General features: G+C 43.0%; 1 protein-coding gene across 1 annotated transcript in view; it reads left to right on the plus strand.

Annotated features, from left to right (window-relative positions):
* LOC306780496 (synaptotagmin-2-like) overlaps nt 1–24,564 on the plus strand; it is a 51,914-nt gene that overhangs the window by 4,278 nt on the left and 23,072 nt on the right. Inside the window, exon 3 of the mRNA XM_079272894.1 lies at nt 21,213–21,280. The gene's annotated coding sequence lies outside the window, so the exon portion shown is untranslated. The remainder of the gene's footprint in view (nt 1–21,212; nt 21,281–24,564) is intronic.

A 24,564-nucleotide genomic window follows, 5' to 3' on the forward strand; every position in this document is an offset into this window, starting at 1 on the left:
AAAACTCCGTCAGACAGGATGAGGAGTACACTATGTACTGGCGTTTTCATATTACGAAGCAGTATCGGCGAAATACCTTTCACCCTCACATAGTAGATATAAGCGCAAGACAATCATGGAGCTGACCGGACTCACTAATGGCACTAATCCTTGTTACAGGTTTTAAATCATGTTTAAATTATTCAACACTGAGTTATATTGGGGGATAAGGAGCAGGGCTGGGAAGGAAATGTAAGTCATTTCAGCACCATGGACAGAGCTTCCCTCCTATTGTGTGAAGCAAACCCGGTGTTTTGTAGAGAGGATTGGATGAGAGTTAAAGGCAAAGCTAATTCTACTAAAAATGTTTGTTTAGATGACCTGATAAATCGTCTGGCTGTCCACATTTCAAAGTCCTTGATACGACAGGATGGCAGTTGGCTGTGCACATCTGTTCTTTTGCCTTTTCAGTTGAAAACACTTTTAACTCCCAGTTAAAAAACACTCCCAGCTGTTTCCATAGAAAAAAAAAATCGAAAAAAACGTGTCCTTGTACTTGTCTACCTGTATTACCATTATATGCTCCAGGTGGGAGTGTCACTGCTGTGGTTCTGTTCCGTCTTCCTTTTCATTGCAAAGCTGCGAGAGGCACATTCAACTGTGGCATGAAATTGACTGCTGCAGCAAAACCATTGGGGTTTGACACCTTATTACACGGGTCTATTTGGGTGGCAATACAAAATCAAGAGGATGATGTTATTAAAAGGACAGGAATTATACATTTGGTCCGCCGATGCTGGCCTGTAAGTCATTACGTCTCCAAGAAATCAATTAAAAAAATAATTGAGGAGGCGCTGAAAGGCAGCGGTGTTAATTCATTGAAAAGAAACATGTAAAACATGTGTTGGCTACGGCCGTTATAGTTCTGACACCCGCTGTCACACAAAGCTTCGTTTCATATCATGGTTGAGAGCGAGCAGGAAAGTGTCTCTGCAGGATGCAGCCGACATACTGAGAAACTCATTCGGGTAGCAATGATTAGAAACCTCTGCTCTTTAATGGCAAACGGAAATGAGACCCCTCACTGTTCATAAGAATGAGCCAGTGTCCCTCTACGATGGAAGCGAGAGTCAGAGGAGGAGGAGATTAACCGATCCTAATGAGATAGAATGACTAGTTTGAACACACGGACCTGTATGCTGTGATTTACTCAAACCTAAGCAGCGTCTTGAATCCGGCATTTCAGCCTCACTACAGAAACAGTCCTGGCCATGTGCAAGAATGCAAGTGCTGGATTGGGATTGCTGTTGGGAAACTCAAGTTGCCCTTCACGGTTTCCCTCTTCTCTGTTCTTATGTGTCGATATGAATTATGTACTCCAACTCTTTCGAAGATTGGTGGAGTTTTCTGGGGAAGGGAGCAGCTGCTAGGCTTGTCATTGCTCATCCTGCGCGTATGACACCCACTGTCCCAGGCTGTGCGACATGGGCGTTTAGTGAGCCCCTGTAAATGATGGTGCAGGCAACATAGCGGAGCAACAGCGTCTGTCGCTGTGACATACTACAGTGAGCAACAATCCCCCAACTCTGCATATTGGGATGAGAAGAGCTACTGTAAAATGGTGTTACACCTGTGTTGTGCAGATGAAACGTTGCAGATGTTTAAGGTGAGCAGAGTCTGTTGGTGATACTAGAATTACACCGTGATAAATACAGTGAAGTGTCTGAATAACAGTGTGTGTGTGTGCGTGTGTGTGTCCTCGTCTTCTCCATAACCAGGAAAAGGACACTTTATCAGGCAGCTTTAAGGGTGAGGAGAAAAATGGGCTTGAAACGTACAAAAGCAATGAGAGGTACGTGGAGGGGGGTGGGGGGGGGGGGGGGTGTTGTAAAACAAGCAACCCAAGCATGGGCGAGAGATAGAGCGAGAGATTGAGATATTGTCAGAGGCAGAGCAAGAATGGAAGAGAGTGGGTGTGCATCGCAGAGCTACGAGCACTGCAGTACATTGCGGTGCCCAGCCCCCGCTGTGTTCTCTGCTCACCATCCGGTTCCATGCACTGAAAAGACCCCTGCAGCAGCAGCAGCGCTGCACAACGCAGAAGGCTGCCCGCTGATGAGCAGCAGCCTCACAAAGACCACCGTTGTGCATTCTGGACATGTGAAGATGGACAGATTTCTTTTCATGGAAACACGACGTTCATGTTCAAAACAGTCGACCTGCGCCTGCCCGGCTCATTTGTTTGATGTAGGCAGAGGGAGTAGTCGATTCACGCTCCCCCTGGATTATGTAAGCGTATAACTAACACATTGGCTTCACCCGTCTTCCCCGGCCATGTTTCGCTCGTCAGGGAACATCTGCCCCACTGTTTGCTTTTGTTCCAGACATGGCATCTTTGCAAACACAGACAGACACTTTATTGAGCTTATTGAAATGGCAACAATAGGGAACGAACAACACGTATCCTAAAAAAAGCTGGCGTTTGTATGCCTGTGGTTTGACATTATGTTGATGATGCTCTGTGGGGCGAATAACCAATAGTGATCCCTGTGAACTGAAATTATCTGATGTGGCTTCTCACCTTACAGAAGAAACAGAACAAAACACCATTAATTCAGTTTAAAGTCAGGCAGTGTGCACAGAATACGTGAATGACTCACACAGGCCTGCTGGAGGTGGACGGCTGAAACGTGAGAGCTTCCCCACATTGCGTGGCGTGGACTCCCTCTCTCTCTGTCTCTCGCTCTCTCTCTCTCTCTCATCTCTCTCTCTCTGTCTCTCTCTCTCTCTCTCCTCTCTCTCTCTCTCCTCGCTCTCTCTCGTCTCCTATCTCATCTCTCTCTCTCTCTCTCTCTCTCTCTCTCTCTCTCTCTCTCTCTCTCTCTCTCTCTCTCTCTCTCTCTCTCTCTCTCCCTCTCTCTCTGTCTCTCTCTCTCTCTCGCTCTCTCTCTCTCTCTCTCTCCTCTCTCTCTCTCTCTCTCTCTCTCTCTCTCTCTCTCTCTCTCTCTCTCTCTCTCTCTCTTGCTATCTTTGCCTATGGATCGTTCAGAATGTCACGAAGGGAAAATATAAACACTGTGGTGTGTGTGATGTGTGTGTGTGTGACAGAGACAGAGAGAGTGGGAGAAAGCGGCAGAGTATTGTTGTGTGGGTGAGCTGCAGTGGGGATTTGGAGTGCTGCATTGAGCTGCATAATTATGTTAAGGGGGTGGAGCTAAGGGCAGAGATGTGGCTGCAATACTACTATAAACAGAGCTGGCTCTTTTTTTGGGGGTGGTTGAATCACTTCTTGAGTACAAGCCAGTATACAAGTGACATGTCGATGCAAGACTAAGGAGGCTCACTCTGTTGTTTGGTCCAGCTCTGAGTCCCTGTCCCATCTGCTCCCCTTGGCCCTCAAAGCCAATCACTCTCCACCGAGCTGCGTACCACAGCCAAGTGCCTCAGCGCTGGCTGCACGGCTCTGTTAATCATCCAATTTGTAGCAAAGCAGCTTCCTATATGACACATCTGGTGTAACTCAGCTGGTGCGTCTGAATTGGACCATGAGGTAGGAAGAGGAGTGGCTTTATCCTGCAGGATGCTGTTATATTTAGTCGTCTCTTTCCCAGATTCTAGGTTGTTGTTCAGTGTTTTCTACATGGTGAGATTGTGCTGACTGCTTATAAAAGGGCAGCCATTCCAGAAGATCCGCTGTTTTTAGTGTTCAGCTCACACATACAAGCAATGTATTTTCAGGTATGCACATGCGTGCACATGCGTTTGACGAAGGTGCAGACATGATCTCCATTGGATGTGAATAAATGTTTGTTGGAGGCATCAAGGCTATATTATGTATGAGCGTGTTGGTCTCTGGTGCCGTCAGAGCTCTGGAACCTGTTTAGCTCCTCTGTCTCCAGGGCGGAATTGCCTGGCCGGTAATCACATCGATATCACGCCATGCCGCTTGCAGCCCTGTCACCTAACCTCATCATCACTGTAGCTGCTCAGAGTTCTTGACGTCCATTCTGCTGCAACATGCCCCGGCCTTCATGTCCTCTCTGCTTCATGGTGAAGCTCTGCATGCTTGTGAAACCAAAGTGTTTTTCAGTGTTTGTCCATACGTTTGTATCGAGTATCTTTTATTTCCTTTTTATTTCTTAAATCAAAGCGGCGCCTCTCTTTGTTGAGGAGCGTCTGCCGAAAGCTACTGGAGGGATCTGTCCTTGTCAAAAGGGCTGAGGGATCGCACAGAGGCTGTTGAAATGCACCCTGTGTCGGCTCCAAGCCTTTCTGTGCACAGCGAGGAGGAAGCTGGTAATCATCCCAGTCCCCCCAAGAGCCACAAAATCACACTTAAATTACAACCTCGACATTGTCAGTGAGGCGAATACAATCACACTTTGAAGATAAAAGCCCAAAGTGCATCCTGTAGCTGGAATATAAAACTTGTTTAGGAACAGTGATTTAATCTGTCTAAATAATGACGTGGACTGCCAACAGTTGAATGAAGAAACACACCTTCAGGGTTTCAGTGGATTTAAAATGTGCTGGTTCAAAGGTTTTGAATGTATTTTCCTCCCCATTTGTTCTCCATAGCCCATCCCCAAAAGACATCTGGCAGCAGAATCCGAAGTTTTTGTTTCTGCTTTGAGAAACACAAAGCCTCTAGAAATATATATATTTTCTGTCCCCTGAAATCTTAGAGATGAGGAGACATTTTCTTTTTTCTCTCTCTCTCTGCAGTCCCAAAGGTATTTTTGAAGTCGGAGAGCCGAGTTGCCATTTCTTAGCTTTGCCAAGTGAGAATTTGCTTGAAGCGGTGCAAACATCAACAGAAACATTAATATAACTATAACTTAGACGCTGGCTTTGAAATTGATCTGTGTGTCGTACTATGACATTTCTTGAAATTAGGTGAAACTGCAGGCGGTGGTTGTGAGTAATTTTGTAATTGTGTTGTTCCGTGCAACCTGCGAGCTTCAGTGCCTTTTTTCGTTTGCTTATAAATCAGAGGTATAAAATAATTTATGTTTTTCATTAGAGGAACACTGTGGAATGTAATACCAGCCAGAGAGATAAGCAAGGAGAAGGGAAAGAGAGGAGGAAGGAGAACACTTTTGCTTTTGTGTGAGGTGCTCAGCATGAAGGCTGCTTCTTTTCTCTTTGAGTTGTTTGAGGCCAGTGTGCAGGCGACGGACACGGCATACAGAATGAAAAATCCCTGTGAGTTCTTCTGACAGTAGTGTTACATGCTGTGGTAAGCCAGAGAGATGACAAATAATACAAATTCAAAGTAAAAGGGAAAACATTTATTACTCATGTATTACTGAATTGTGTTGTGCTGACTGGCATGAGTACATTTAAATATGCACACTACCAGTAGAGCATGCTTTAGTGTTGGTAGCTTTGACATATGATTTACGGTTGATGTCTGTACAACAAATGCAGTTTTTTAAATGCTGAATAGAAAAAACCCCTCAGTACTAACAAACAATGTTGTAGTTGCTTTACTTCCCGTGCATTGCCACAGTTTTTTTTGTGACTTGAATGAACAACTTGTTGTGTGAGTGGCAGGTCACTTATGGTGCTTTGTAAAGCTGAAGGTGCTCCACAGAGTGTTGAGCCATCCTCCTCACTCATTCTCCAGGTCATTGTGCTGCTGCCATCCCCAGAATAAAAGATTCCATTTGTATTCAGCAAACCTGTCTCCAGTCAGACTGCATTGAAAATAAGTGTCGGCAACAAAAAGAAACAAACTCCGACTAGTCTAACGTCTCTTTGATTTTAAAGCGACGTTTGTTTTGTTTTTGGGTTTCGACAGTGTGTACCAGCCAACTTGCACACATCTTGCAGATTCGATCTCTCCCAGATAGATTATTGACTTGACCGCAAATTGGTTGGCGTCTCCAAGAGCATGATGGAGGGTTGCAAAATCTATTTCCTCCATGATAAGGCTGGTAATAGTTGGGACCAGCAAGAAGGACACGAGATTCATTGTGCTATATTGATCAAACAATTGCTCCCATCTTTTTGCCCGGTTGTATAAGTCCACTCACAGCATTGTTATCTTAAAAGCTGTTCAGAAATACATTTTTTGCAATCTTCCTTCTCATCTGGAGAGTTTTCTTGAATCATTTCACAAAGCCTCACGATACAGAGATCCACTGTGTTTCCTTTGGTTAGATAATAATGCTTTTTGAAAGGTTGCATGGCTAATCGCCAAGAGCTTGCATGAGAGTGGTTGTATAATATCTGACAGCTCAGGAGGAAAAACAAATATCAAGTGCTGTAGTGGTCTTGTTTCCTCCTCTATGCTTGAGGGAACTGCACATTAATTCGAAGCACTGGTGAAGCACGAGAGTCTAACTTTTTCTCTCCATGCTGTTGTAGTATAGACCGCTTTTCCTTTGCGTGTCAGAGTGCTTGGTCTTTCAATTTGTGAGAATGATTCATTGATGTCATGGTCAGATTTTGTAATGCCGTCCCTCAAAACCATGTCCTCGTACTCAATTAGCACTTGCTTGCGCATGAATTTGTTCTGCTTGCACTCAGATATTTTGTTGCTTGCACAGATTTATTGCACTCAGGCTTCAGCCCTTCTCCTCACACTCAGGCTGTTTCTGTTTGTTTGTGACACATCAAAATTCTTTGTGCAATAGCCCAGTCGAAATTCCCCAACCAATAGAATGCACGTGTAGTTTTAACCAATGAAATGCTCCCTACCTTGTTGCGGGTGCGTTCACTGGGCGGTTGCTCTTTAACCGGGTATATCCACCTCCGCCCTCCAAGGCTTTATTATTTGTACTTCCCGCCCTTGCTTTCATTACAACTTTCAGAATAAAAGGACAGTTCATATTTGTATACCAGCTCACCGCCCCTACTTGGTGTGCTAGAGGGGAACGAACAGTGAGTGAAGAAACTTAGTTTGTGGCACAGGTGGCCTCTGCATACATCTGGTACAATCAGTTTATACCCATGGGGATTGGCACCTGCCAATGCCACACAAGCCGCAGCAGTATACTACTACAATGGTTAACAGGAATACACAACAAATCATTTTATGTACCATGGCACCCAGACCTTAACTCACAAAAACATAGCAGAGCGCTACAAATCGAAATGCTAGCTGTGCATCAAGCTAATGTTCGTATATTAGTATGTAGTATGTTAGTATGTTAAGTTTAAGCTTGGAAGGGAACTACAAGACTAAATTATAGCTACAGCACTGTAGATATGGTGGCCTACCATTGATGTAATAAGAAGAAGGAGCTGGCCCCGATGGTTACATCTTGGTTTTAGCTAGCATTGGAAAGCTAATGGTTGACTCTGTGTGCGGCTGTCAACGAGCGAGTGAATGCAACCGCAATGAGGCAGGGATCATTCATTGGTCAACACTACACCACGCATTCTATTCTTTTCATGTTGGTGTATGCATTACCTTTATTACTGTTATCACATTTCCTCCTTGCTGATGCTGTTGATGGACTTCTCTCACAAAATGCATATTGAAACACACACCACCTCCGTGTCACTCAAATATCTTTTGTTCATTATTGTCTTCAAGATTTTCCTTTTCCTTTCTCGTGTTAGGCCTGACCCACTCTCAGATTCTCCTCTCGAGTCTGCCAGTTACAAGCAGCGGTCTGTCACACTTGACCCTTTAGCCAGCCCAACACTGGGGACACATTGCACCAAACCGATTCAGCCGTGTTTAAACTGAGGGACAAGAAGCATATTAGGCTGCATTTTTCAAATGGAGCTCTGGAAGTGATGTGCATCCCTGTGTATCGTCTGCTGTTATGTAAACCTGCATGCTGTAGAGCGTCTTTCAATGCATTGCAGGGTACCGTTTATCTAGGGCATTGCTGGTTTGTGCCCCCTCACTGAAATGCGTCAAAGGGGTTGTGACAGTGAGCTTGATAGTAAGATGTTTTTTTCTCTGTCTCAGACCTTCTTATGAACACAGTGGACAATAGATAAATTAACTCAGGAAATTCACGGTGGTGCAGGGACAAAACACTCACCTACCACTGCAGAGACATGGGCACAGCTCCAGCTCGGCCATGCATTCGAAACACAACTGGTTATGTTGGTGGGTGGGGAGCCAGAGAGAGTTAATGTCCTCGCTGCTGCACTTGCGGCTCCTATGGGTTAGTTGGGGTGCCTGCTTTGAGCAAATCTGGAGGATATTATTGACCTTTAAATGTGTTACACCATGTGTCATGGAGGAAGCATGTTGCTGTCAACACTGTCCTCAGGGACACAGTGGAGTTAGCATTGACAAGGACCACAGAATGTAGGCGATTCAATTGACATTTCCACATTGGGGAAAAAGAACAAGGAGACACGTCTTTTTTTTTGTTACTGATAAATAGAAGTGATCATCATCAGCTGTTGATGTTGACAGTTATTACCAGTGTTGACGGAAGTATTCAGATCGTTCACTTGAGTAAAAGTACCAATACCACATTATAATATAACTTCATTACAAGTAAAATTCCTTCATTCAAAATCCTGCTTCAAGGAGCAATATACCACTACTATATGACATTCAGAGCATTAATATAGTAGCACACAACTACCCACCTGAAGAGAGAATGAAGCCACTCTCCCTCTGTGAGTGTTAGCCGAGCTTCTTCTTGCTTTGTTGACATTGTCGACATTGTCGGGCTGGCTGCGAGTGTTTTTCGTGCATATCAGTTGTGAGGGGTTGTGCCCCACTGGCTAGCTCACTGTGCACTGCTCTCATATGACGGTCACAGCTTTTAACGCCATCTGTTGCTTCCACCCTCTGATTCGCCCTCAGGTTAACACTGTTCTCTCACTTCTCTCTCTGCATTTTTGCCGAAGCTTGTACTGCTTGTGCCGTTAGCACCATTAACACAGTTGGCTACGAGCCGCCGGCTCAGGCATCGCCACGCTAGGAGCCATTGAGAGGCGTTCGAAAAGCTCCCAATAATTGGATTTTGCACCTTTAAATGCCCGATGAGTAGAATTTCCACCACCCCCCCAAAAAACGATGTAAAGACTGGTACAAAAATAATTACTCTCCATCATCACTTATGAGCCATTAGATGTGTGTGCCGCTGTATTTGCATCTGCACAGAACCTTGTCTATTACAATAGTAATAGTAATAGTAATAGTAACAATTTAGTAGGTTGGAAAACAAGAAACTGTGGAAATCTGACTGTTGTATGTGAAAAAGGGGAACGACTTCTCAACTTGGCTCTATCTCAGCTGGCAAGCTTGCTGTCCGACACCACGTTGGCCGGGTTTCCACCGCTGCCTCTGCTCTATGAGAAATGAATGGATTTATGGGGTCTGATTGTGCTGCTGTCTGTCTGAAAGCACAGTGAAACTGCGTACCGCTATTATCGAGTAATTTATACACATTGAAATGGGACATTGTCTTCTTATCTAGTTCTCTGCATGCGGCTGAAAAGTTTAAGAATCTTTTTACAAACGTTCTTTTCATTTTTGCAGCCTCACCATTTTCATATTATGAAAATGAGGAAATGAATCCAAATTGGTGGAAACTGTGCATTATGTGCTGGTGCACATTTTAAACTGCTGGTGCTGCCAGCTAAGCTGCCACTCCCTTTTATTTCATTTCAACCGTAATGTTGGAGCATTTAGGAGCTGCAAAACGGAGCCCTTGATTTATAAACATGTGCATTGTAGCGTTTGTACAACTTCTAGTGAATGACAAATTCAAAATGAAGTTCAATATGACTTGTTTTTTAATGGCCGCTGTTGTTCCTTATAGACTCAAGCAGCACCACCCACAAATCAGGCAGTTATGACACATAACACGGAGCGTATTCTGGCTGGGGTTATTTCTCCTCTAACTGTGCAAAAGCTAAAATCCTGTACAGCTATGTCAGTATTTATTAAATGACAACATTGGATCACATTAAACCCTGCCAGCGCCAGCGGTCCTGGTCCAAATGATGCAATGTTTTTAAATTGGGTGCAGCTTATGATCAAGTGATGCTGTTTGGAGGCACAGTGTTCTTTTAAAGGGGAAATGCTTTCAAATCGCTCTTAAAGACAAGACTGGTCTGACCAACTGGAGCGCAACGATTAATCTGTTAGTTGGACGAAAGGAGGGCAATGTAACTGAATCGGGGGTGAATGAAAAATTGTTCACACCTGTGACCCATTTGAAACACGTTAAATCGTATAAAGTTGTATTTATAAGACACTTATTAGGACATTTTTGGTACATTTAACATTTTGGTGCAGATGTCAGTCAAAGTGCTTCACACAGAGACGTCAGGAAATGTAAACACCAATGTCAACAATTAGTCGGGTCATTCTTTGACTGGCTGACAAAATATTGAGCTTGACGCGCAGAATAACTGATAATCAACAACATAATGAGAACCCGCAGTGACTTTGTTCTGCTGACATATCAGCAGTTTGGGACATAATGCAGTTTCCTGAATGCTGTTGTGACTATTGCATATTTTCTCCCCAATGAGTACTTCTGGACGATGCCATCGATGCCATTAGTCCTTTGACAGATTGCAAATGCTAATTTTACTAAATGTGCAGTGAAGACAGTGAATTAGTCAAAACTGTCACGAAATCAGGAACCCGGAAAAACAAAGTTCAATTTGAAAGTGTCAGTTTGTACAAAAGAATGTTCCCTTCCCATGTTATAAAAGGGTTGCCATATACTTTCACTGATGCTGCTGAATATTGTGGAGAATTACGTTGTTTATTTGTCCAGAAATAGCACAGCAATTCTGCAAACTGAAACTATGGCTCTGTCAGCGATTAGTCAGATTTCAGACGAGCCTGCCCTGAGCCCTAAGAACACAGGCGTCGCATTATTGAAGTCTGAATGTGGGACATGTTGTCTCTGGATGAGGTCACACTTTGAAACATCAGCAAGGTTGAAGGACCCTCCTCATCCTTACGTCCCGATTTTTTTATACTCTTTTCATCCTTTGGCCCACGTGAGTCACACAAGATGGATTCAGAAATATCACACTGCTCACAGCGTGCACACTGTGAAACTACTCTTTCACTTATGCCTTTGGAAATGTGATGTCGGTCTTTCTCAAGTTTCTACATTTTGACCCAGACAGCATTTCACCTGCACTTTCTGATTTCTGATTCACAATGGAAATCAACCCTGACTTAAGGATCAATGTTGTCCAGCACTCCTGCGCTCACAGCAACCGTTGGCTCTGACAAGCAGCAGATGGGTTGCTATACAGTGATCTACTGCTGCATAGCCGGGGGTGCAGTACTTTTTGTGAGCCTTACTCCTCCTGAATAATTGATAGAATACTGTCAGTTGGCTGTGTAGGATTTCACATATTGTTAATTGAGTGGAATGATTTGCCGTGTTATGTGTTTCTTCAAGGCTTTCTGGTTTTTAATTGTTTGGTCATTAACGTGCATCTGTTAGGATGCAGTAAGAGGTAGAAATTATGCTTATTGTTACGGTGAAACCTGATTTAATGCAATGCAGTAATCCCACGGCTATAGCTGCAAACCTGGGATTGTTTAGCAATAATAAAAAGGCGAGACAAATACAAGATTCAACTGGGTGTGAACTGGGTGACAGCTTTTGCTTCTGCAGTATGCAGAATATTCATCATACACCCACATCAAGATCACCACACCCAGCCTGATGTAACTGACCTTTACAACTACCACCGTGACTCAACTGACCAAATCATGTCAAACTAAATCAAGCATTTTTTTCAACAGTTATTTAAAAATGAATTGAACACAGGAAAACAGCAAGTCCACAGCCCGCTGCATGATTTGAAATCTAACTTGTTGGGAAAGAAGGAAAGAAAATAGGCTGGACACTCTTGATTCATTGTTTCCTCATCAACAAAATGTTTTCTCTTCATGAGACACTTGTTTGGGTGTTCACATTTTCTTCAGCAGTAATACGTTTTAATCACTTGCACCTGGTCATACACTCGGCGGTGCTATAATTAGTTCCTTACCTGTTAACGAGCTTCCCTGTGCTTCTAACCTCATGTAATATGGCCTGTTACATGTATGGAGTTATACAGAGGGACTGTTTAAAAGGTCAACTGTGCAATAATGATCTTTTAATTGTCCTATTCTGTTAACTGCTCATGTTACACCGAATGGTATATGGAAAAAAAGGACATTTTCGGAAACAGTTGTTGATCACAACAATCAAATCTCACTTTCAGCGTCACAATAAATTGCATTTAGCATGTTGACCAGGAGAGAATAAACCAGTAAATACAAGGGACACAATACATTGATGGCATACACTTGTTATGACATTTGTGGCTGTTTTGAAAATGAACTTAAGCGTCATCTTAGGAATTCATAGCAGGTCGCTGTTTCCAAACTGATAAGTGCACAATTATCGTTGTGTTTCTAACAGGCATCGATCGGTCTTGTCTTCTCTTTCCCTCCCGCCATTGATTGTCGATGCCGCTCTGTGATTACAAGGCTTTGTGAGGGCAGGTGATAATACACTACTGTCTGGCTGCAGGAACGTCCCCACGTCGTCTCGTCTGCGATTAAAGTCAACAATATTTTGCGTTTTCTTTCAGGGATTTATTCAGAAATATTATTTCATTCATAAATAAATGCAAGTACAAGTTGCTGTTCATGAATATTGCTATTGTGCAGCTGATCACTTGAGATATTTCTGGAGTAGAAGCACTGAGCAACACTACACTTGAGTTGATTGCTAACCACTAGACATCCGTGCAATTCAGCGTGCACATATAAAAAGGAAAATAGATATTTAGCAATACACATTTTCTGACCATTTAAATTGTATATCTAATGACTAGATGAAGCTGGTGTGATTAAGACGTGCTTGTCGTTAGGAGGCACTTTTGCTAATGTACTATTAGACTGCAGTTCTTATTTGAATTTCAATCGGAGATGGATGAGTTAACGTATTTCGTCTCCCTTTCTCTCCTCTTCCCTGTGCTGGTATGTTTCTAAGGTCAGCTCTAATTTAGTTTCTAATGAGCGCTTAATTGAAAATGACTCTCTGTCTACTTTACAGATGATCTCAGTTAAATATTGCAATGATCAAATCTTTCCACAAATCTTTCCACAACAGTTTTTCCATTTTCTTTAATATTTGACCGATTTTTTGCAGTTAACTTACTTATTAGATGGTTGAAATGTTCCGTCTGCCTGTTATTCCATATAAAAGAGAGAAAAAAGTGTCTATTTCTTTGTTATAACGTTGCAGTAAGACTGATTTGAGTACAACATCATCACGCAGCAACGAGAGTTAGTTTTTATGTGGTGCAAGGAGATCGTCATGAGAGGTTAGCTGTCACACCCAATCTGTGTTTGACTAATGGCGCGGTGGTTTCAAAAATTTGGGCCTGCCTTGTAATAGAATTGACTGGTGACGATGTGAAGGTGAACAATCCCCATGAGCAGACACTCTGGTTGCCACTTGTCTATCATTTGTCCTACATTACCTTTGACCGCATTACAAGGAGCGAGAAACTGCAGCTTGCAGAGCACATCACGAAAAACCTATTTGACATTTATAAGAGTTTGTTGGTCCCCTGGGGAGTTTGTTGTTTTTCTAGAGCCACATATAATTCAGAGACATTGAGGTCTGGGGGCGCTTGAGTATTGCTGCCCTTCTCTTTGCACAGATTGTCCTCTTCCGTAATTGTCAACCAATTATTTCCATTACGATGATAATCTGTTAACTCAATCAATGCATTGCACAATTCAATGCATTGCACAATGCATTCCATCTGTCAATCGTTTAGGTGTGTGCAATGTTAATGATCAAAAGCAGGAAGTGAGTTGATACATTTCATTATTTCCTCAATATTATTTAATCCTCTCCCTGTCTAGTGTGGTTTGTGGTGTTATGTTTCATTCACCGGGCAGGAAAGTAGGGAAGCAATTAATTTGGAATTATGTGCAGGTTCGTCCCAGCCGTTGACCATTTCTCTGGGACTGGATGACGAATTGCCTTATTGCTGCACATAAACACAGGTCTCGTCTCTCCGTGGAGCAGGTAGCCGGAGGGAAGTAGGATTTATGGACAGTATAGCTTTGTGACAAATAGCACTTGGTTTGAAGAAGTGATGTAAGATTATCGTTTCGGAAATGATGTTAAGACTGGAGGAACAAAAAAAATGGGGCAAAAGCTGAACTCTTTCTTGTTGGTGTTTACGCTGTGTCATGAGGCTGATGGAGCAATCGCTTTCTAACTGCTCGCAGGCAGAACATTGAAATTGATTTGATGCAGCCATTTTAAACTCTGATAGATCTGTGGCCCCAACACAATTGTTTTGAACCTGGCCTCCTAAAGTGAAGACGATCTCTGCTGGGCTTAATGCGACACAGTACGGAATCATCACGGTTTGATCTCAGCTAAAGGGTGTTGGCTCACAGTCCTTTGTCTGCCCTCACTATGTGTGTACTGTGGATGCTCAGCAGAGCGCTAAACACACTTTCACTCGAACGCGCACGCAATAAAGTGCAGATCTGTGCCAGGTGTGTCTGCAACAACCACTGCTGTATTGTGTGATTAAATGAATGAATAAATCAATCAATACAACCTATAATTGACTAACCTCCTGTCTCGACACCAATGGGCTGTAAGAACTCATAAAATACACTAAATACAAACTCATAAGCAAGCGGAGACTTATGCTGGCAACCGGCTATAAGACGTCATGCAATCTTGCCAAAAACAATATTAAGCTCACCAAGCTGTGTGCCCGCTTAGCCAGCCACTGAGTTGGGGTGAGGTACAGCAGTGCCTGAACTGGTAGTTCAGTTAGCTGTTAGCAGTTAGCCAAACACACCGGCCAAAACAATAAAAGTGAGCCACAGAGCAGCAGCCAAGAGGAACTCAGCAGTGTGTGTGTGCTGGTAGTTCCGTTAGCTGTTGCAAACAGTTTTCTCCCACTGTGGGCGCAGAGGAGTGGATGAGGGGGGGGGGGGGGGGGTGATGCACTCAGCTTTTTTTGAGGAAGTGTGAGTTACCGCATCTACGAGACGTCCTTGAGTATACAGCCGCAACTGGCCACCCAGAAGATAATGCAATCTGTGGACAGACAACCCACACTCACTCACTCGCAGACGCACGCACATGATCCTCCTGGCAGAGGTAATAACAATACAGGTCGAGGACAGGACATGCCCTTTGAGGTTTTTACTGGACGCAACTGTGAAACTGTGAACACATTTATTGGAACAAATTCATTGATAGTGATTACAAATCAGTAAAGGATAAGATTCCATAAACAAGAGTTATGCTATAGGCTATTGTCCTCTATATGTCAGGAAGAGACAAAGTATCACAGGGGAATTATCAACATAAAGGAAGTACAACACAGGAATCAATCTTGTAAACACACACAAAGAGCAGTAAACAGTAATGAGTAAAATACACAGCAGTTATCCCAACAGTAATTCAACAGTCACTGAGGATGCTGCAGCATAGATGGTAGAGTAGAAGCAAACTGATCATGCAAAACTAAATGCTACCAAATCTGAAATTAACAATTACAAAACGGCTGTAATCAAAGGAGAACCTACAGATCATGCTCCAGCGCATTTGTGGAGTAGATAAAAAATGCCTTTCAGTATTTACTTTGACACAGATCTGACAAAATGGTGAATGTAACGCTTTCAGTTCAGCTGCTGTGGAACTCTGCCAGTAGGGTTTGCTGCTAGCAACAGTAGAGGAAGCCATTTTCATTCACTAACATTTTCTCCGGGGGCAACATAATGACAGCATGATGTTGGCGGGATTACAGATAAAGCAGCAACATGTCTGGGCTGGGGAGGGCAGAGGCTTTGCCCCGGGCTAAGTGACTCTTTTCATCGATGACAAAGTCAGAAATCCTGCACATGTTACTTATGAATATGATTTAATGTGTGCTATCCTCTTAAATCCACAAGCACAAATGTTGAATTTCAGTTTCAAATTCAAATGAATCACTCTAAGGAGCAGTGTCTAGGATTTAGGGGGATCTATTGGCAGAAATGGAAAACAATATTCGTTATTATGTTGTCATTAGTTTGTAACCACCTGAAACTAAGAATGGTTGTGTTTTAGTGAGCTAAGAATGAGCCCCTCATATCTACATGAGGGTCGATTTGCTTTTTCACGTTACCTGAAGGCCACCGTAGTTCTCCGACACTCCGACACACATTGCAACCAGCTGAAAACCCCTCCGCCCGAGAGCGGACCTCAACGCTGGATGCTGCTAAACCCTGCACACTAAATCCTGCACACTGTTCCTTTAAACTTAGTAACTGTTGGATGGACAGCACAGTTTCTCTCTCTTGTTTTTGTACTGGCTGTATCAGAGCGTGAAGAAGCCAAAGTGTCATAAATTGCTTGTTTCTGCTGACTGTAAAAGACTCCCGCAGTCAGCAATCTGTCATGTACGCAACCACCCATCACGCTCTTCACCTCTCACAGTCTGGGAAACTGTATGGACAATAAACAGAAAAGCCCACTTCGATTCATATTCAGGCAAATGGTGCAATGTGCGCATTTATGAAACCTTTCACGCGGAAATCATTTGAATGACATTTAAGTGCCCTATTTTCTCAATCAGCTTCTTACTACGTGTGATGGGATTCATACCTTCTGCCATTCTTGCAATCGTTTTGGTTATTTCACATGAGAGCTTTCTGTCTTTCTCACTCGTTTGAAGTGGGCAGGGCTCAGATGGAAAACAAGCGGTGTCACATACTTGAGTGCACCATTAAAGATTCAGCAACACCAAACCGCATCCACACAGTCCTGATGAATAAGTTATTAATGCTAAATGACTCTGTTTTTGTTTTGTTTTTACTTTGATTGCCTCTTACTAGGTATTATGGAGACATACTTAAAGGTCCAGTGTGTAGGATATGGCGTCTAGTGGTGAGGTCGCAACCTGTTAAAACCTCTCCCGTGTGCCAAACAGGGGAGTTAGCTTAGCAGTGAGGATTTTAAGTGAATGTACAGCGGAAGTTCCAGTTTGTGCAGAAATAAATGCTGCAGCTCCTCAAGACCAACAGAGGTTTACTGAGCTTTGTTTTCCGGCCCTGGAGACCAAAACAACGGAGTCCCCTCTGTGTTTTGTTAATGGCTCATTCTAAGGTAACAACAGCGCAGCGATTTTTATTCCTCGGAAAAAAACCTTTGAAATTATATTCCATTTCTGCTAATAGCTCCCCCTAAATGGTACACACTGTTCCCTTAAGACTTGCGTAAAGCAAATCCCTGATACCTGTGCACTGAGATATGACGTTTGACCAAGCTTAAAGCAGAGCTGCTTTATACAACTCCACGTAGGCGTCACAGCTTTTTATGACATTGAAATCACTCCTTCTGACTGTCAAACACTCTTAATGCAGGTGTCTCAGATCAAACTGGGTGTGCATGCATGCATTCGTCTATCCGTGTGTATTTGTGGAAAAATGTGTGCAACCACAGGGCCATTTCTTTAATGTGTTCGCCTACCTTCTGGCTCAATGTTAAACCCCTGCATTGCAGCACTGCCAGTGGGATTTCAGCAGGCACGGCCCTCACAAGAGAGAGATTAAATTTGGGCCAGATCTCCTCCTGCGTAGAAAGCTCCTCGCTCCCACATGCCAGTCTTCCAGCGTTCATGCGCTACGCTCCAGGGAGTGCAGGGCAGCTGAGAGCCCCCAAAAGTCTCCTGTAGGCTCCCTTTGCCCCACATGAGTCCCCGCCCTCCCCTCTCTGTGTGGGAGAAGCAGTCATGGAGAGCCACGTGTCTTAGAGACAGACACAGACAGAGAGAACAAGAGGCTGAGAGAGAGAGAGAGAGAGAGAGAGAGAGAGAACATGGGATCCGCGGGGGCTCTGCAATGTTAAGTGCTGTCTGAGAAGCTGCACAGTAATCTCGTTTAGAATGGAAAGACTCTGTAGTTTGGTGCTGAGTGACTTCTCCAGTTGTTTGGACTACATTGCCCTCTTCATCAAACGGGGACCAATTGGAGGATAAAAGGGAACATAAATCAGAGAATGTTCTTTCTCTTGGACAGCAGTGTGACTTTAGTGGGACTATTAGAAGAAAGCTTTGTTTCAAGTCTCTTGGACTTGGTTTAGTCAGTGAGGCACACTTACAGCCGTGCACAGAGTCAATAAAGACACCAGCAGCTAAAACGTTGCTTTTGGGAGTCATTTTCACAAGAGTGCTGAAAAACAAAAGCTTGGACTGTTGAGAAAATGAAAAAGATTTGGGGTTTCGTGGCAAAAACATCAACAACAATGGTTTCAGAAGACAAGGTACTTTAAAGCAACAATCATTGTTGAAGTGTATGTGATGGCCAATGAGAACATTGTACAACTGTACTAGTTTGCCATCAAATCTTAATTATTTCTTTATAACATGATATATTTATAACAAAATAAACAGCAATCAGTGTCAATGTATTTAGGTTTAGTTTTACGCTCTTTGTTTTGATCAGTTTTGATTGACAGTGATCAAACATTTCCAACTTTCATCAGATTTTGATCCAGATGTTGCTGAATCCTGATTGGTTCACGGAAGTACGGAACATAAGCCTGTTTCCAACTGAGCCACGCCCACTTTAGACCAGTCGAAGGAGAAATACACAAATCTCTCATGTGAACTTTTTTATGAAATATTGTTGTCGTAAACTAAAAGATGAACACATTTTTATGTAGAGGATGAACAATTCTCCAGGGCCTTTAAGGGCCATTTCGAGATATTAATTTACCGTCCATCACAATATTGCAGATTTACAAAATAATTTTGTTTAGAATTTGCCAAAAAATTTGTAAAATATCTCCAGAGATTATTTCAGTATAACCTAAACTGCTGTCGCGTGATGAAGTTATTTAGACCTGTTAGATCTACTGGAGTCGTTCAACATTCCTCCTCGAAGTGCAGGAATTATTTCATCTGGTGACAATACATCGTGACATTGTATGATTTGGCTTCGAAACTTACATTTTGATGAGAACATGGTTCACTCACGTGGACTTGTGATGAACACCAAAGTAAAAAGTCTTCATTAAATCCCCTTTCCTTTTTCCTCTGCGTAGTTCGGTCCCTCGGGGACATAAATAGGTGTGTGAAAGATCTAATTATGTTCACAAAGAGGCAATTCCCTTTACGTGATTGTATCTCAGAATCTGCTCGTCAGGGCCTGTCGCCGCTGTCAGCTAGCCAAATTATGTTCTCTCAAGATTTTTTTTTCTTCCTTTTTTTGAGTGAGATTTGACCTTAAATGTGTCTTTGCGGGATAACATTTATTTCTGCTGTGACGTTATGCTATTTAATACATCTATAACAGGCAAGAACCTTTATGTTTCTAATCCGGTTTCAATGAGTGGTTTGTTTTCATTTTTATTATCTTGAATCCAGTCCTTGTCAGTTGACCTTTCTGTTTGGAATAAAATGCCACTTGTGTTCTTGGAGTGCTGCAGTGTGAAGCACTGCTTTTCCCCTCCCTGTCACTGTGGTGCCTCAGCTAACTGCAAACAACTCACTTTGACAGTTTCATCGTGTTTTCATGAGGACTGCAGGTATTTTACTGTGCAGAAACCTAAAGAGTCCCCAGTCTATATTCTCCTCCATGCACCAGGAAATTATCCTTCAGTGCAATATTTTTCATCAGCCGTCTCGTTGTCGAGAAACGCTTCAGAATTTAGAGTTAGAATTGAAAGGTCACCGGCGTGAGGTCTAGAAAACAATCTCTTTCATCATAGATTTCATGGCATCAGTGATGCCTTGATGGATTGGTCTCTTTGGTTCTATTCAATTAAATGTTTCAATGTCAAAATTAACTGTTTTAAGTATGTATAGAAACCATTTAATCTAAATATAACGCGTTCAATTCAGATTCGTTGTGTGAAATGTTTTCCTTCACTGAAGTGCACAAATTGAAGTTGGTTAGCGCTCCCCGTGGATGTCTTTTATGATACAATTACAATAAAGCAATTAAGTCCAGTGAATCATGAAATTTATTGTTTTTCCAAAAAAGCAGAAGGAACTTGGGCCACAAATAGAATATCCACAAAGGTCTGCATGAAAGCACGGACAGAATTCGACTGACAATAAAAGTTCTTTAATTCTCTCTTCAGCACATTGGGATTTGCAAACGAATGAAAGGGCGCAGCAGAAAGTCCCTGGTCATGCTGCTCAGAAAGTGACTCAGAGCCGGTTGTTGTACCTTTAGGGAATAGTGTGGCATTTGAAGAAGAAAACAAAATGCTAAATCGCTTTCTTGCTCATCGTTACAAGATTGAAACCGTTCTCATATCTGTATGGTTACTAAGCAGGAGAGGGTTAGCTTAGCTTAGCAGAAACGCTTGGAGCAGGGGGGGGGGAAAGCCTATACTAGCACCTATAAAGCTCACTAATGAACACGTTTTATCTCCTTGCTCCCTGGTAACCCCCTGACAACAATACTCCAGGAAGTCCACTTAGGTTTTTGTACAGGTTAAAGAACCGTGATATACCGTGTGCATATCCCCCGTTTCCAGTCTTTATGCCAAACTAAGCCAACCACCAGGGTTGTCTGACTTGGCTCAGTAAGTAGTTGTTTAAGTAATCAATTATGCTAAATTTGTCAATTGGATATTGAATCCAACATCTTGCCATGCGAGGAAATAAGCAAATCTTTATTCACTAAATGTGATTTTGTTCTCCTAAAATTCTTTAAACCACAAAGATTATGAAATGTGTAGCTTTGATGCTTTCCAGCATTTGTCCAACACAGTCATTAGTGTGGTGGTGTTCATTTGTCAATAAAACACCTCAAATGCTACAATGGAAAATCTATAAATGGCTGATTCATTTAATTAATCTAACCCCTCATGTTTTAGGAATCTATTGTGTGAACTCAAAGCTATTGTAAGAAAGCAGTTTTACAGCACATTGGTTCGCAGACAGTTTCAGAGAGTAATTGGATTGATACTACGGCTATGCCCATAATTATATTTAATAACTGGTGAGGCGTAATGTGCAACGGGTAGCTTTCAGTCATAATTCATTGGTCCTGCACCGAAGTGGGTCAAAACGTTCGGCTATTTATCAGCTTGTTTATGTGACAGGTAGACACATATCAATATTCTTCTCTTGGCTTATCTTTTAAAAGATACACACACCACTTTAAACTGCTTTGCATAATCAGAGAGGTTTGACCTTTTTGCCAAGTTTCTCCAGGAAATAGAACAAAGATGTTTCTTTGACTCCACGATGGAACTATGTCTCTCTGAGTTCACGTTGTCTTTCTCTTTCAGAGTTCCTGATTGACAACATTCTCACTGTGATTACCTCCGGCCGCTTTTCAAGAAATCAAGATTTGGTTGTAAGTATTCCACCAGCGAAGGTGTTCCGTGTGGCGCGAGTCGAGGCTCTGAGCCAAATGCTGTGACCTCTAATGTTGTGAGATGGAGAGGGAAGGAGGGAGGAGGAGATCCTCCATCAGAGCAGTCCGGTGTCATTGCTGTGACCGTCCTCTTTGAGAGGACACGGATCACTGCGCATTGTTGGATGCCTCCATCCTCTGCAGCTCCCCTCTCAGAAATATCACCCATTCCTCGTCCTTTGAGAAATCAGGCTTGCCTCTGTGTCCTCACTGTCCACAGAAGGCATGGCCCAGATGGCAGACTTTTAACTGTCCAGTAATATAACACTCTGATGAGCTGTGGGTTGACGCACTAATTGACCTGAAAGGAAAATGCTGATGATTACCTATAATTGCTTTGTAGAAATGAATTCTTCCTGAAGAACAGACTTATTCATGCGTCAAAACAAATGATTTCAGAGCAGTATTTTTGGGGCTAAAAATGGAATCCAAAAATCAAAATATACATGTAAATAGACTTGTGTAATCACATGTTTTGGACTCCACTAGATGTCAGCAAAAAACGCTGCGTGTTGGGTTTTCCCCTCGCTCCCATCTGTTCTTAGGAAAGCTCTGCATGTGCCAGGGAGGAGGGAGCCCACTGCAGTGTGTAGTGAGCAGGAAAGGCGTGGCGAAGGATGAAGGTGCAGCCCACTGTGAACAAACATGATTGACTGTCGGAGTGGTTGGGTCTCCAGCATATACCATGCACACTCCAGCACTCAACTGATGAATCAGAGTCATCTCCATGAGTGATGGAACCTCTAGAGCCTCAGAGGCTACAGGAAGCTAATAAAGCCCAGCGGACAACAGCCACGCCTTGAAGGACTGTTGCTAGCAGCACATTTTACACCGACTCTTGTTACTACGGCTATCTGCCATTGTGTAGCCCCCACTGCCCTTTGTCAGTCTCTTCGTTGTTAACATTGATCTGCTCAACATCCACTGAATGAGAGTTGGAGCTCTGGGAATTGGTGGTGCACACTTAGTTGTTTGGATACGCAGCACCATGAGAGGTTGCAGTTTTGCGAAGCGGAAAAACCAAAATAATGAGATGAAAGATGCTCCATCGAGATCAGAGAGTCATGTGGCAATGTATTGTAGAAACAACAATGAGGTACATTTGTTTTGTTTTTTTGTCAGACCAACAGTACAAAACACAAAGAAATTCAGTTTGCTACAATGTAAGACGGTGGAAAGGAGCAAATTGTCACATTTTAGAAGCTGAAACCAGGAAACGCATACATTTATGTTGGAAGATGACATTTTTTGTTTCAGCTCTACACTTAAAGCTTAAAAAAACATAATTTCTTTATCATTAAAATTACCTTTATTGTTGCTAAAATAAATCAAGCACCTGGTGATGTTCTGAGTATTAATTTGAACAAACTATAAAACCACAGTTGCCACTGAAACAGATACAATCTGAAAATGTGCCATTAAATCCTGAATTGGCGCTTTCACCTGCAGTTCCCCTTCAATCTTCAGTTGCAATAACACACATTGTAGCGGTTTCTGAGCAGCGGTGTAGAGACACATTATAGAAAGATGGCTCGAGCTGAGGGGCTTCCCTCTCACGATGCCAAATCTTAAATGGGCCAACGCAATGAAACACAAAGAATTTCATTTTTGCACCTCCTCCCATCTGTAGCATCACATCCTAACACAGAAGCAGATCTTAATCCCCGACTGCCAACCAGCCACAGCGTTCTACATTTACACGACGGCAGCATTCGCTAAAACGATTTGGAGATCAGGGGAGCGGCAACGATGCTTCACTGCTTCAGGACTTCACTTGATAAAACGAAGCACTGGAAACAACGCTGAACTGATCCTGATAACAACATTTAACGGTTTATGTCCTCCATGGGAACAAATGAGCGTAGTGCCACAGACAGGGTGGGGAAGTATTGAGAGACGGACTGCCACATTGTTGGTTTTGATGTTTTTATGGGATTTATTTGAACAAAAAATCCATAAAAATCGCCAGCAGCTTACATCCAAATGTGAAGATGTGAAGATGTCAAAGACTGTGCGTGTATCATTTTTCTTAATGTGAGTTTTACTGGGACAGCTTCACCTCCCTTATAATTACCAGATCACTTCTAATTCAAAAACCAGCAACCATGCATTGCTGCCTGGACTAAACACTGAGAAATGGTATGGCCACAGACAGGAAACAAATTACATTATTCTCTCGTTCTCTCTCTCTCTCTCGCTCTCTCTCTCTCTCTCTCTCTCCGATTGTAGGTTTTGAAATTACAAAAAGCCATCCCACTCCACCTTCCATTTTCTCAGATTGAGACTTCATTGATTTCTTGTTTAAGTGCTTATTGCTGGCCAGTGAGGAGGGTGATTCACTTAGGGGACGATGATAATTCTCGGTGACACGCATGTTATACCCGAAGGGCTCCAAACTGTCTGCTTCAGCGTTGGTGTTGAGCTAAAGAGTGCGTCACATCTTGTCATTAAACAAGCAGATTTACGCAGTCACATGCTCACTGTAAATGGGGAAAAAGCAGTGGGAGCTAAGGGAGCTGGGTGGCATTTCTGATTATACAATGACTTATTTATTGTTTGAGGCTATTATCCCAAGAGCACACTCAAAATTCTCTTCACTGAGCTTCCGATGCTCATTTAGCAGTGTGAGGTCAGCAAAAGGTTTTCATGTCATGCCAAAGATTGCTTCGTAGGATTAAAATCTTCCTTGATGACAGTGGGAGTGGTGCAAGTGCAAAGCCATAATTCAGATAAATGGATAGAGATGGCAAGGGAGGAAGAGACTCAGCAGCAGACGGGCTTCTTCTTCTTGTCTTTGTCTTGTTATCGAAACTAGGTCTCAGCTACAGTATTTTCATTTTGTCCTTGTTTACTTATTTACATCCATTCTTTTTTTCATGCAGCTGCAGCTCAGGAACATATCTGAGCCTTGTGGAGTCCCCGAGCAGCTGTGCTGCATGAACGAGGGTGTGGGTGCCGGTCGGACAGTAGAGCACATGGATGGTTTTGGATTGCCCTTATGCATTGGACCGGGGCACAGATTGCTGCATACAGCACCTTGTGAGCAGCATCACAAATCAGCCGGCAGAGTAGTGAGAGCTGGAGTGGAGGGAGAGATGGAAGATGGAGAGAAAGCGGGAGAGGGGAAAGGGGAGGGGGATCCTTTCAGTGACAGAGATAGAAAGAGTGGAGCGAGGGAGAGGAGGAGGGGATCGAGAGAAGCAGAGGTGGGGGTAGTCACCAAG

Source organism: Melanostigma gelatinosum (genome assembly GCF_949748355.1).
Source record: "Melanostigma gelatinosum genome assembly, chromosome: 8".
Classification (NCBI taxonomy): domain Eukaryota; kingdom Metazoa; phylum Chordata; class Actinopteri; order Perciformes; family Zoarcidae; genus Melanostigma; species Melanostigma gelatinosum.